Below are 15,938 nucleotides of genomic sequence, written 5' to 3' on the forward strand. Positions count from 1 at the left end.
ACTATGTCATTTACAGCAAATTTACTTGTTGTATATATGTGTATACAGTTGTAAATAACAATAAATTAATTATTAAAAAAAATTATTATATTTTAATTTCATTTCTATTTTGTATTTTACTTTAAGGTTTTAAAGCCCAATTTTGACACCTGTCTGTAATTCTAAGGGATCAATCCCAGAATAAATAAAGATGATTATTATTATTATTACTTCCTCCAATTCAAATTTGTAATTAAAAGATTTCAGAATTTTCTATATCAGCCCTAACCTTACAATCAGAACCAGCATTTTTTATTTCAGTTTCATTCCGATTGACCCCTCCCTTAAGAGACCATAACATCAAAAGTATAAAATCTTCAGCAAAGGGGGCTAATGGAAGCTAATGGAGAAAATGGGAGTGATTAGCTTAGTGATAAGGCGCTGTGCTACTTAGTTCAAGGACACTGATTCGAATCCATCTGCGGCAGATAATTATTTTCTGTTTCATTATAGTCGTAAGTCAATCCGGTGGTTTCGGAAGCTTTCCGGAGTTCACTCAGCCTCATGAAGTGGGTGCACTTAATCGAGTTAACATCTTGTGGTAGATGATGATTCTGATTTAATCACCTCCTTTCCTTGGTACTAACAGTAGTTCATTACAAAGAATGTAATGTCAACTATAAAATTCTGATAGTACAATACTTTTTCTTGATATAAATATTTGTATTTCGGTGTTTATCGAGGAGGAATTAACGAATGTCAACCCAGCCAAGAATAAAAAAGATTACAAAACCATGTGCGTATGAATGCAATCGGAACAGATCGAAGAGTTTAGGTTTTTTCCGACTCCTGTCTCTGTTTTTGTTTTTTCTCCTTCGGTTTTCCATCAAATTCTTTAATTTATTTTCAACTTTTTATTTGTTTATTAATTCTTCTACAGCTGTGGCTTTTTTTTTAATATCTATATTTCTATTGAATATTTTTCAACAGCCTGTTTCACTGGGGAAGGGGAGTATGAGAGATTGAGAATAGTCTAGATAGTGATGAGAGCAAAGAATGGGAAATAATGAATAAGGAAAATGTAACATAACCTTGTGCGAAGAGAAGTAAAATAAAAATATATTTGAAATATATTGTATTTAGGTAACAGTTAATTTTTGTTTAATTTTCTATATCTTTGTTAACGTATTATTGTGTTTATATATTCAAGTATGCAGTGTGTTTTAGCAACCGGATGTATTTGGGCGAAATTTCCGAATGAAACATTTCTCTCTTGAATTTCTTCATTGTTTATTATTGCTAACGATGAGAACTGCTTATTTATTTTAAGTAAACAAAATTAAAGATTATGCTAATGTAAAACGTCATCAGAGTGCTTGTATCAGTCCATAATAAACCTACATGAAATTTACGGGATGTATCAGTTATAAGTTTCCATAAAGAAAAAAAAAATAAGGATTGAATTATAGTCATATAAATGAGTATTTTGTAATTAGTTGAAAGTGTAAACCATTTGTCTAGTAAGTGTCGTAATAGTCAAAATCGACAAGCAGTTTTATGAATGGCTTAAACTAAATAATTATTTTTTATTTTATTTTACTTTCATACAACGTTTAATTTTTATGTAGCAGTTACGGCAAGTTAAGATACATCCTCATAAAAATTTACACTCAAATGCCATATCTGCTGTTGAAGAATTAAAATTGTTAAAAGATGGTAAATGGTTTAAATCGAGAATATTAGATTTAAAAAAGAGAAAAAAATATATTTTTTACTTGTATATTTTATATTTCATTTTATATTATATTTCATTCAGTATATTTTATTATTCATTTTATAAATAATTTTTTTTAAAATTAAATTCTTCTTCAAATCCTTAATGGTCCTTATCAGGCAGACATTTAGAGGCAGACTTTCTAAACATTTAAAAAAATTAATCTTTGGGAGCGAATAATGTTGATATTATTTAAAGGAGGCCAAATCATTTCTGAATTTCTATTGTTACTAACAAACATTTTAACACTGTATAATTTTTTAGTTAGCATGTTTTACGACTGAATGCCTCATATTTGCAATGCAGATTATAATAAACACCGAATATTTTGGTTATATTATTTGTGAATCTCAAGAAGCACAAAATAACCTTGGATATAATAACAAATAAACTTTTAGTTTGTTCAGTCTCATTTTGTGTCGACGTTTTCATAAATTTGTTAAAACGGGAATAAAATTACACTTACAAAAGTTTTTTTTTCTCTCTATCTTCCATCTACATTCCACTTTTATTTACAAAACATTATTTACATTTTTTTTTGCAATAAAATAAAATTATTAAAAAGCTTTTGTAGTCAAGATGTGTGAAGTCATGACTAAGGCACGTGGGCGCGTAAGTGGGACACTTTTTTTCGCTACAGCTTATTATTAAGACATCCCTCGTCTAATCCTTGTTACGAAAAAAAAAATTACTAACTATTTACTAATTTTAAGATAATTTAGTTTATGAATAATTGTTTCAAACTTAACATTAAATAAGAAAACTAATAAATGCATTCAAGTGGGCTAAACCACTTGGAAATTTTGTTTGTAGAATTGTGTCAGACTGCACATTTCATTAAAATAATAAAAATACTACAACTAATTCAAATGATGATTAAAACTATAAGTTTTTACTTCCCTATATACCCAACGGGTCTAAGGATAATTGTGGTGGAATTGTATATATTCTTCAGTTCAACAAGGGTCCCCCAATAATTTTTAGCCCATGAAATATTTTTAGTTCAAAAAGGGTGCCGTGGGGGAAAAAAATATAAATTATTTTTACTTTTTTATATACAAAAAGATAGAAAATATATAATCAATCACCAAGACTATACCACGAAAAACCATAAGGTCCTCCGAGGTCAACCCAAACGAGATCTATCTACCTCGGAAGAGCGATTTCTATGAGATCGGTCCTTCACGATCTACCCGAGCGGTGGGGTATTGAGTACTAACGAGTACTCACTTTCTAGACTACTCCTTTTTTCTCACCACTTCTACAGATGGGGATGGCATTCTCCTTTCCCGTCTCTTGGATTCCTCACTGTCTTGTAAAATCTTCTTGTAAACGGAGTTGATATAATTACACACTTACGATGTACGGAGGTTTTCTTAGTATGTCATTTTGCTGCATGCAGTAGTAGAATGGAAATTATCTCTATATAGTGTGTATTCTTCGAGAAGGAAACTTAAAAATAACACAACATATGATGTTGATAGTGATACATGTGAATGTTGCAATCGTTTTATCAATTTGTCACCACTGATGAAAAAGGTAATCTTTCTTAGTATTAAGAATTAGTTTTATTTACTGTTAAGTAATTTATTTTTATTCATCTACTATTTTGAGTTTTAAGTCTGAATTTTCACTACTCTATTACTGTAGTATTAGTTGTCTTGTTATAACCTGACCATAGAATATAATATATATTTATTAATAAAAGACTAAGTGTTGCAAAAATTCATTATATTAAAGATACAATTTTATAACAAAACCTGGCTGTAGTGCTCCATTACAAAAATAAAAACAAGCTGGAAAATGCAAAACTATTAACGTAATATACTTTACTCCATTATATTAAACTTTAAAATAATAAAATTTATTTTAAATCAACCAAAACATAATATAAGTAAAATATTAATTGGGTTTCGAAAACTACCATCTAACGAACTCGAAACTAATAACTAAATGCCAATTACATTCTAGATTCTATTCAATTTACCTTCCTTGCCAATGTTCAATATATTTTGGATGGTGTGTTAGTCGATACGGATATTGGTTGCTTTAAGATGTATTGTATATTTCCTTCAAAGGTTGGACAATGAACAAACCATCATTTAAATAATTTTTGCAGATTGGGCAGAGTTCTTTTTCCTTGAAAATGAGGGTTTTGCTTCCATGGTGAAGTTTAATTAATTTTTTATTCGGAGCTCTATATCTTTACAACTACCAACAACAATTGAAAATCTAAGAGAGCATCATTTAAAGCAGAGTAAATTTGCTAAAATGTAAGCCCTAAATTCATTTTATAAATAATTTTAAAAAAAATTAAATTCTTCTTCAAATCCTTAATAGTCCTTATCAGGCAGACATTTAGAGGCAGACTTTCTAAACATTAAAAAAAATAATCTTTGGGAGCGAATAATGTTGATATTATTTAAAGGAGGCCAAATCATTTCTGAATTTCTATTGTTACTTAAGTTAAATATATTTTGGATGGTGTGTTAGTCGATACGGATATTGGTGGCTTTAAGATCTATTGTATATTTTAAAAGTTGGACAATGTACAAACAACCATTGAAATAGTTTTTGCAGATTTGGCAGAGTTCTTATTTTGCTTCCATGGTGGAGTTTAATTAATTTTTTATTCGGAGCTCTATATCTTTACAACTATCAACAACAATTGAAAATCTAACAGAGCATCATTTAAAGTAGAGTAAATTTGCTAAAATGTAAGCCCTAAAAGAACTATTTAAGTTCAATAGTTCTCGAGATATAATGATTTTAAAAAGCAACATTTTATAAAAATGTTGTATGAAGCCTACTGAAAGATCAGTAGTTAGTGAATTTATTTTGAAAAATCTATATCTCAAAAACCATTTGACGTACAGATGTCTAGTAGCACTCAAATTAAAGCTAGTTTAATGAGCTATAATGCAGTTTATGACGTCTATTTTCGTAGGAGTAGTAGTTTTCATGAAATTTGCTAAAATAAATTGATTTATATTCATATGTGAATATCATAAAAACTACTACCCCTACGAATATAAGTGTCATTATCTAATTTATAGTAAGTTAAATTTCCTTTGTTTTGAGTGTTGGTAGACATATGTGCGTCTGATGGGTCTAGAGATATATTTTTTATTAGATCCAACATTTTATGTGAACAACTAGAATTTAACATTTTGTGAGTTTATTTTGTCAAATATCACAAAAACTGCTACTCCTACAAAGATAAACGTTACAAATTATTTTATAGCAAATTTAACTAGCTTTAATTTGAGGGCTGTACGTCCAACAATTTCTGATATAAAATAATTTTAATTTTCATTTGCCAAATTTATATTCATATGTGAATATCATAAAAACTACTACCCCTACGAATATAAGTGTCATTATCTAATTTATAGTAAGTTAAAATTCCTTTGTTTTGAGTGTTGGTAGACATATGTGCGTCTGATGGGCATAGAGATATAATTTTCATAAATCAAACCTATTGTCCGAACAACAATAAATCAATTTATGTCAGCAAATATCATGAAAACTACTATTCCTACGAAGGTAAAGAGCATAAACTACTTTATAGTACAGTTATTTAGCATTAATCTGATTGCCAATAGACATTTGTACGGAGAATGGTCATTGAAATATAGATTTCTTAAAATAGATTCACTAACTATTAATCTTTCAATACATTTTTATGAAATGTTGCTTTTAAAAGGCTATATCTCGAGAACTATTGGACGTAAATAGCTCTATTATGGCTCATATTTCAGCAAATTTACTCTTCTTTTAGTAATGTTCTTTTTAGATTTTCTAGTGTTGTTGGTATTTTTTAAGATATAGAGCTGCAAATGAAAAATTAATATTTTTTAAGGTTTTGAAACAGCCGCCATTTTTAATTCCTCCTTCAGTTTTTATTATACATAGTTTTCATTGAAGTAATCAAATATTGGTGTGAGATAACTGCCTTTTTTTCTTCCCGGCTCTTGTACTATGAGATTGTGCCACTTTTTTTTGTTCCTGAACTGTACAGACCATGATACTAATAAATCTTAAGATTTGTGGAGTATTCGCGATGAAGCCTGCTTATTTGGGCTTCTAAGCTCTGATAGAATCGTAAAAAATGAGGCTTCCACTACAGATTGGGCGTCCCTTTTAAACTTCATTAGAAAATCAAAAAGGTTCGATATAGAGGAATAAGTGTTTAAGAAAGGTGCCTCACTTCTGGGCTGAGGTTCATTATGCCATCTGGGCCCTGTTTCATAATAAAGTACAAACTAATATTATTAGTCTTGTTGATTTGTCTTAATTTAATCACACAGACTTGTGCATTAGTAACTTGTACTTTAGTATTTTTTAATTTCTGTAATATCACTAAAAGTCATCCCTATCATGAAAAAAATAAGTATTAGTATTATTACCAGACTAGTTTCTACACTTGTACTATGAACTAATACTATTAGGTTTCATTATGAAACAGGGCTCTGGTGGCAGGGATAAGCGGTAGGAAGGCTGGGCAGCCATCCTGATCCCCAATAAAACAAAGGGGTGACTACCAGTTAAGTAGCCATCTTGTACTGGACAGGTGAAGAAAGAGACAGTGCGTTTCAGGAAGGTCTCTTCTCATAAATCATGAGGGAGTAAATCTGTACACTCAGGCGAGAGAGGCGGCAGCGGCGGGAGGATGAGGAAAAAGAACCAAGAGGAACCCTTCTTTCATGTACATTTTCAAACAAGAATCAACATTCAAGTCTCAAGAACATTACACAAGTAAACTCCAATATTTAAACCCATTCATGTAATAAAACCAAATTTCTCACTAACCAACTAATCACATTGTAACTATTTTGTTCAAACCATCCAGAATAGAGGTATTTTATTTTAAAGTATATTATATCAATTTATTATAAATACAGTCCACTCATTACCAGCAAACTATCAGTAATTCCTTAATTTAAACCAGCTTACCAGCATAATAATTAATTTGGGTAATATCCCCCAATGTTTACTCCGGGGAATACCTAAATTAAACAATAAGATATATAAAAGAGCCAGACCATTGGTCTGTGTCTTGGGGTAGACAAAAAGGACCAATAGGCCCACTTCCCGGACTTGTTCCCCCCACCATTACCAGTACCAGTAGCGAACTATGACAATTTTTTTATATATGAATCGAGAAATTATAGAAAAAATTATAGTGTAGTTAAAATTAATGTAATAATTTAAAAAATGCAAGATTTTAATGAAAAAAGTTTTGATGGAACTCTTGCCTAGTAAGTAAATAAATACGTGAACATCAATTCATTTGTTTACTTGCTAGAAGAGACACAATTTTACACTATATATAAAATTCCTTTAAAATTTTATGGGATAATTGTTTTTAGTCCGTGAAGGGTGCAACTAAATTTTTAACTCAACAAGAGTGAACAAAAGTTGTATACACTACAAAATACCATTGTACACTATCCCGATGAGGTGAAACAGTCCTTTACAAAACTAGCAGATGTATTGAACAAACGTGTACAGTCAGCGATACAATGACAAAGTGCATAATTGAGAAGTGTTTCCTGAATGAGTGTAGCTAACACTGATGAGTTTCGCTTTCGCAGAGTCATTATCGATTCAACCGAATCGAATCAATTATAAGTTATCGAATGCAAGGCAGGTCCATTCTAACGTGCCTTTCTTCTTACAGCAAACAATTATCGATATATTTATAACAGCCATTAATAGGACGTGCTTATATTGAATCGTGACTCCATACGTAACAAGTCGAACATCCTTGATCATTGGACAGGGAAAGTATAATACTTTCCAACATGTAGAAAACTTCAAAAGTAATGTGATAAATTATCGAAAAACTTGAAAACAAAATAATATCTGCTTTAATACTTAATATCTAATTTTAAGACCTAATAGAGTCCGCGTCTAACTCAGATTCATATAAAACTTCCGTTCATGATATGCATCCTCAAAAAAATACTTTCTTGTAATTTTAATTTCCTGATTTTCAGTTTTATTTCTAAACATTGTCACAAATGTCTCCTTCAGCTTGATAAAACTTTTTAGGTGAATCAATCACTTCCTAAGAGCCGTCTGTAGCTGAGAGAGTTGAGGAGAAGAAACCATTGAAACTTCGAATCTGCAGTGTGGCGGCCGCGGTCCAAATCTAGCCTGGGGAGTCAACTTTTATTTCTGTGGCGGTCCCACAAAATAAAAATATGACCCCTTACCATGGTCAGAATAGGGTGGTAGCCTGTAAATAACTCCTACCCCCTTACCTACCGATATTAACTTCCCCAAAAGTTGGAACACATAATAAATATCAGGAAGTTTATGTGTGTAAAACACACTTATTTTATATCTGAAGTTATGTTAAATATAGAATAAAGAAAGGAAGTTAGAAAAATAAGTTCAAAGCTAACATTTCCCAATTTTCAAATGCAAAAATAAAAATATTCATATTATATATATAGTTGACCGTAAAAATTTAAATATAAGAAGATGGTCAGGGTTGCGGTCAAAAAAAGAACAAATAGTTTATAACTATTTTAATGTAAAAAAAATGACATTAAAATAGTTATAACTATATTTTCTTTTTTTTTATCTGACCATATTCTTATATTAAAAAAGCTATCATGCATTAGCTTTCTAACAATGTTAAAAATATGGCATTTTTTATGATAACGATAAATCTTAATATACGACAGAGTATATTTATGTAGGACTTTTGGTGGAATAAATTCCTACAAAGATAATCTTTGAATTTTTCTCTTAGTGATTTGGTATTTCATTAAAATTCTAAAAATATAAGAAAACCTATAGGCATAACCATTTTTTTTCTAGGTATGATCTTGATAATTTTTTTTAATCATAACAAAATCATGGAAGGCATCAATTTTCAGAAAATATGATGCTCAAAAAGATTATGTTACTATTTAAAAAATATATATATAAAAAAAAATAGGGACCAAAAAGCCTCAAATCTTTGTTAGTTTTTCACTGTGGACTCAATATTCTTAAAATTATCTGCATGAAAACCTAAGCTCTGATAAATTTGCTTATAATATTAAATAGTTTCAGAAAATTTAAATTTTTTAAAATTTTCCCAAATTATAAAATAATTTCCTGAAATAAACATAAAGATAATTTTATAAAATGACTGCATAGAATTAAATGAAACTGAAAAAAATTACTTAATTACTGATAAAAATTTTGTATGTAATCAAAATAAAAATGTCCCATGTTTCCGTTATTATTTACTGTTGGATAACTTATCGAATTATTAATTTTTTTTCTTAAAAATTAAAAAAAAAACCGGCTTGGTTGTTTTTTTATTTTATTATATTTCCTTGTGAAGTATGAAAAATTAGTTTATAATTTTATAAACATTATACATAATGCACTAATTTATTTATTTTATCTTTTTTTTTCTTTTAATTACAACATTGTATATAGTTAGGGGTGTCTTTTGTACGAGACTATACCCCCCACAAACAACCAACAAAAAAAAAAATATATATAATGTAACGGTTATATCAACCATGTAAGGCCCACCAGTCTGATCTGGTAAAAAATAAATAAATAAAAAAAATACACAAGAAAACCTAATAGAACATATTTTTAATTTGACAAAATTTTGGATTTTGAACGTACGTCTTCCAGCCCTCATATTAAATAGAGTTTTATTTACAATAAATTAGTTTATGACTTTTATCTTCTTAGAAGTAGAAATTTTCATAATATTTGCCAAATTAATTTAACAAGATACCTAGTTGCTCAGACAAAATTTATGGTTTATGAAAAACTACATCTAAGTTATCATTAAGCGTATCGTACCTGCCAGCAATCAAATTAAATATAGTTTAATGTTCAATAAATTAGTTTTAACGTTTATCTTCGGAGAGGTAGTAGTTTTTAAAATATTTGCATATGAATATGGACTTTTGTCTGAACAACTAGAAATCAATTTTTATTTAGCAAATATCATGATAACTACTACTGCCACAGAGATATGTCATAAAGTAATTTATATCACACTAAACTGTCTTTACTTTGAGTGCTAATAATTATTTGTACGTCTCATGGTTCCGGATATATAGATTTCTTCGCACCATAAATTCACTAACTAATGATTTTTATAATAGTAATAACTATTAATAATAAATAAGTAACTTCACTTGAAAAAAAAACTTTTATTTTATATAAAAATAAAATCGATTATGAAAAAAAAATATTAAAGTAAAAAATGGATTTAAAAATATTACCAAGAAACTGCTCGTAGATTCCGACTATTGCAACATTTACTGGACAAACGGTCTAAATTGCCAATCCATTACAAAAGACTGATCCACATGACTATTATAAGGCCTATCTGGACATACGGAGTTGAGGTTTGGGGCTCCACTAAACCATCAAATTCCTCCAGAATCCAATCCTTACAGTCCAAACTCCTTCGTAAAATCCTTAATGCTCCTTACTTTGTCACAAATCAAGTCATCCATCAGGACCTCAATATTCCATATGTTGCCGATTTGACCAGAACCAGATACCGTTCCTTCCATAATAAACTTCTCAACCACCCAAATCCACTTGTTTCTAACCTGGCTTCTCCTTCATTACCTAATAATCCTCCTAGGCGTCTGAAAAGAAGATGGCCTCGAGATCTTCTTCTCTAGAAATGTTATTGGAGTTCTATCAGTGGGTAGATTCTCCACATGTTTTTATCATGTTAATATGTCACCTACAGCAAATTTACTTGTTGTATATATGTGTATACAGTTGTAAATATCAATAAATAAATTATTATAAAAAAAAAGTATTACTTACTTACTGCACGAATTTTAACTACGATAATTATTCATTTGAAAGTAATGACACCTTCTAATTGTAAATTTTAAATATAATACTTGTAAAAAAGAAAAATATTTTTAATTTTTATTAATATATTCTTGTTTCAGAATGATTTAGTTAATTTAAAATCAAATTTGATCCTTTTTTTCTCAACATTATTCTTTTTAAAACCTTCCAACGTTTCGACCCTCAGGTCATTTTCAAGGATACCTACAAAAAGTTTTTTTTTAAATATTATTTTTATATAACAATTTCATTATTTCCTTCACTTACTTACTGATTTCCTTGGCCCTACCCTTATTTTGTAGAAAAAAGGAAATGACAACAAAATAAAGGTAGGGCCAAGGAAATCAGTATGTAAGTGAAGGAAATAATGAAATTGTTATATAAAAATAATATTTAAAAAAAAACTTTTTGTAGATATCCTTGAAAATGACCTGAGGGTCGAAACGTTGGAAGGTTTTAAAAAGAATAAAGTTAAAGAAAAAAAGGATCAAATTTCTTTTTAAATGAAAAATATTTTTTTTTAACCAAATTTGCAGTAGATTTTTTGCCAAACTTTTTCGTAGTGTAATCACGGAATATTTTGGAAACTTCATAAATTAGATACAATTTTGTTTATTTGTAACACGATAATGTTTGATTGTAAGATGAGCATCCATTCCATCCATCAATTTATTCCTGTAAATTTGTAAATTAAGCTTTGTTATTGTTATTGTTAAAAAAAACGGTTGTCGTCAGTCGTGTTTTTCGGCTAACATGTGATATTTTGATAGTGGCTTACGTAACCCACTGGCTCGATTAAAACACTTCTATTTATTTTAGGTTGCATACTCGAAGGTACACAAAAACACGTACCCTACCAAATTAACCGTTATGTAATTTTATTATGTTTTTACACTCGGATATTTCGGCACGATGTGTTTTTCGCGACATGTGTAATTTAAATATCACACAAAACTCGAATGTTATCTGCTTCAAAACAACTGGAACAACAGAGCATTTTGTGGATCAAATAAATTATTTTGTAGACGAAAACAAGTAATGTAACGATAAGGGCATTAAACCTAGTTAGTAAACAACAAACACGTTTATAAAACGAGTAGTTAAAAACAATATTTTTTTTAAACATGTTTTTATTGATTACCACAAGGTTATAATTAATACAAGGAACGGTTTAAGGTGCAAATATTTTTTATATGATACAGTAGGGTGATTTAAATTTTATTTTGTTTACATTAGATAATAACCTACTTTTAGGTAGTAGGGAAATTTAAAAATAAAATAATAAATATTTTTATTTATTGACATTTACAACTGTAATCAAATATGTACAACAATTTGATTTTAGTTATACAATGATACAGACATGTGGAGAATTTACCCATTTATAGAACTACAATATAACTTCTAGAGGAGAAGATCTCGTGGATATCTTCTTTTCAGACGCTTTTGTGACGCAGAGCTTCTGTTGCTTGGAAGTTTATCTTGGACTGGTATCTGGTTCCACATGGAATATTGAGGTCCTGAGAGATGACTTGGTTTGTGACAAAGTAAGGAGCATTTAGGATTTTGGATTATAATGATTGGATACGAGAGGAATTCGATGATTTAGTGGAGCCCCAAAGCTCAACTTCGTAAGTCCAGAGAGCCATTACTATAGTCATACAAATGAGTCATTTGTAATTAATTGGAAGCTTAGACCGTTTGTCTAGTAAGTATTATAATATCGGAATTGACGAGCAGTTTCTTTTCTTTTTTTAGACTTCTATGAGGATCCCAAGTCAGTTTTTTGTTCAGATTTAGTGCTAAATAATGGATCTGTCCAACAGGAATAGGAGTGATATAATTAAGTTAGTGTGGGGCAGAAAGTCATGGTTTTACGACGAAGGATAAATGTAATTGGATGGGATATATTTTAATCGAACAGTTTTTATATGTTAATATAATTTAAAATTAAATAAATACAAATTATAAATAATGACTAAATGAACGATTAATACACATATTTAAAAAAAAAAAAAGATATACATGTTTTGTAGAACTCAGGAACAATCTTCACGTATAGTCTATTAGTATATGTTTAGTAAGTTCGTGTGTCTTTTTAATGTCTTATCATAGTCTGGAATTATAGTAATTTGTCGAAAATGGGAGTATGAGAGAAAAATGTCTGTGTATGTGTATTGTTTTATCGTTGAGAGCTGTGACTCAGACAACACATATGAAATTCTTGTGTACCGAGGATAGTTGTTTACTATCATCATACATTTGATTTGTAACATTATTTATAAGTCGAAAATAGAAGTAAGAGTGAAAAAGTTTTGTTTCAGTATGTATACTGTTTAATCGTTGGAATCTGTGAGCAACAAAACAAATCATCATTTTATAAATGTTTAATGTTCTATTTTATTTCAAATTTGCATGCAATTTTGGGTAATAGAAAATTTTATCTGCCCTTACTCTTGTAGCTAACGGTACTGAAATACGCTAATCATTCCTGCTGGAATCAGATAAGTGCCAACCCGTTATCAATTACTTCGCTTTCGATTGAAGTATGTGTAGAGGCTATTTGCATACAATGGTTGTTTCGTAGAGATGTTTTTTATAACCTGACAAATGGATTGATAATGAAAATGTATTTAATATAGTTAGATTTATTAATTTTTTTATTTATATTTTTTACTTTAATTTATCAATTTTTATATCCATTTGCAACTAACTCCAAGGACCCAGGTTCGAATCCGGCTGGGCAGATAATTATATTCTGTAACACTGTAGTCGTGAGTCAATCCTGTTGGTTAGGAGACCTTCTGAGGGCCGCCTAGTAGTAAAGTGGGTACTCTGAATTGGGGAAAAATCTGGCGGTTGAGCGTGATCTTGAAAAATGCACCTCTTTGTATAACCGTTGTTCTAAAAACTGTGCTTCCTTACAAATTACTGAATCCATGACCCTTCACGGATTGTAGAGGTTAACTTTACTATTACTATTATTATTATATTTATTTATTACCTTTATTTGCGTTTCATCGCTTACTAGGCAAAACAACGAACCTTTTCTTGAAAGGATAATCACGTGTGATGAAAAGTGGATTGTATATGACGACAGGTGTCAGTCAGGTAAGGGATTAAATATCGAAGAAATGACAAAACCAAATTTTGATCCAAAAAAAAAATTGGTTTCTGTGTGGTGGTCAATTTATTTCTCTTTTTTGCCAGGTGGAACCATGAAATCCACATTGTACATTAGTGAAATTGACATAATGCATCAATGCACTTATTTGAGAAGAAATAAATAAAAATTATTTTAAAAAAGGTTCTGACAGTAGAATCGAATCATGGGGCCTACTATTCACAGTCTCTGATTAAACTTTTTTTCATCTTACTTTTATAGCATTTACTTTTAATGATAATATATATGTATTAAAAAAAAAAAAAAATTAAATTGGGGTGCAATACATTGTAGGGAGGTACTGTCACTAGACCAACGGTTGAGCGAGGAGGTAATTTGGTCAGAATTACGCTTTTTTACCTAATTAAGGGTACCCATTTTATAAAACTGGGTGAAACCCGAAGTGCTCTCGAACCGAGCTACAGTTAAACAGAAAATATTATCTGACACTGCCGAATTTGAATCCGTGTACTTGAAGTAAGTAGTAGTGTCTCATCAAATAGCTACTCAATCCCATAATAACATATAACAATGTTTCATGAAGGCAATATATGATAATGTTTCATGATTATTACTTTAAATTTTCGTATTATTTTTGTATCTTAATTACTCCTCCAGATATCACTCCTTCCATTACAAACTCCCTAACCACTCAAACCCCCGAGTTTCTAACCTTACATCCTCTTCATTCCTGACAATCCTCCGAGGCGCCTGAAAAGAAGATGGACACGAGACCAGGTAATGTATAATTTCATTTGAGTGCTACCACCCAGTTGCTCTACACGCCTGTAACATTCCATTTTAACTAAGATCAAATTTACTCAATGTATTATATAATATACTGTTGTAAATTTCAATAAAGGTATTTAAAAAAATTACTCATCAAGCATAGAAAATAATGTTATTGCATATACATGGAATGTATTTTAGATTGATCATTGATAAGTAATGAATAAAAAAATATTTTTTTTGCAAAGCGAGTCTTTGAATGATAATACTTCACTCTACTTATCTACATATAAACTCTAGCGAAAACTAATTAATTAATTGATATAAGTATTTTTTTAAGACTGCATCGTTTGCTATATGTAAATGCTCACAGGATTAAGAAGAAGATGAGAAGAACAATTGTTATCATGGTATATTAGGGGTAAGGCAGGGAAGCGATCTATATACTGTCTTTCTAAAACGATATACATCGTGATTTTTTATTTATTTTCTCTACTAGGTATTTTCTTCAGATGATTTTTGTTTTTTATACATCTGTGAGGGAGTATGTTTCATAATAAACTCTCTTTTTTCTATTTCTATTGAAAAGAATAATAAAAACGAATCGCTAAAATAAAGAAGATTAAAAAAAAAAAAGGTAAAATAAACGATTGAATTTAAAAATTTTAGGAAATTTATTTCTGGTTTAATAAATTGATTTTCTATGTTTCAAGATGATATTTTATGAATGGCCCTTTAGTCTTATCTTTGAACGTAAGAGATAAAGCAGCTCGTTCCAGTTATTCACTTACTACGCACACAAAGCTATTATCGATATAAATGTTCGATTAATGAATGAGATAGAGTAAGTTGTCATTGACGTTTCTAGGAAAAATAACTGATACGCTTTTTAGATTTTAGAAACAAAAATTATTGCCTTTAATTGAACGACCAGGTTAATGTTTCATAGTTTAATTATTTCACTGTATTTATTTTCAGTTAACATACAAACATACATAGATATTCGTTATCATTATCATAACTAAGAATAGAATACGTATATAGATACTTTTGAAGTCCCCTTAGTGTGTAGAAGAATATAAGACACTATATTGTTTTAAATCCTGTTTGTAATTAAATACAAAATTATAACAGGAATTTATTGAGGAAAGAATTAAATTTTATCTTTTGTTCTTTTCCAACTTTAATATTACTTTTGAGTCATCGAGTGGTTAATGTCATATCTTCCACATTGGAGCGCGGAATGTACTGCACGGGAGTCTTCCTCGATGTTGAACAAGCTTTTGATCGAGTCTGGGACCCAGGTCTGCTCTATAAACTTCGTCAATTCCAGCCCCCAACATATTTCCTTATAATCCGCTCTTACCTCACTGATAGAACCTTTAAAGTAAATCATAACCTAGCCTACTCATCTCTCTTTTCTCAGTCCGCCGGTGTTCCTCAAGG

At 29.8% G+C, this 15,938-nt stretch overlaps 1 protein-coding gene across 4 annotated transcripts in view; it reads right to left on the reverse strand.

Moving 5' to 3' along the window:
* LOC106678541 (thyrotroph embryonic factor) overlaps window positions 1–15,938 on the reverse strand; it is a 680,455-nt gene that overhangs the window by 203,457 nt on the left and 461,060 nt on the right. The window lies entirely within an intron of this gene.

This window comes from Halyomorpha halys, unplaced genomic scaffold, assembly GCF_000696795.3.
Source record: "Halyomorpha halys isolate HHAL.00 unplaced genomic scaffold, Hhal_1.1 Scaffold146.1, whole genome shotgun sequence".
Classification (NCBI taxonomy): Eukaryota; Metazoa; Arthropoda; class Insecta; order Hemiptera; family Pentatomidae; genus Halyomorpha; species Halyomorpha halys.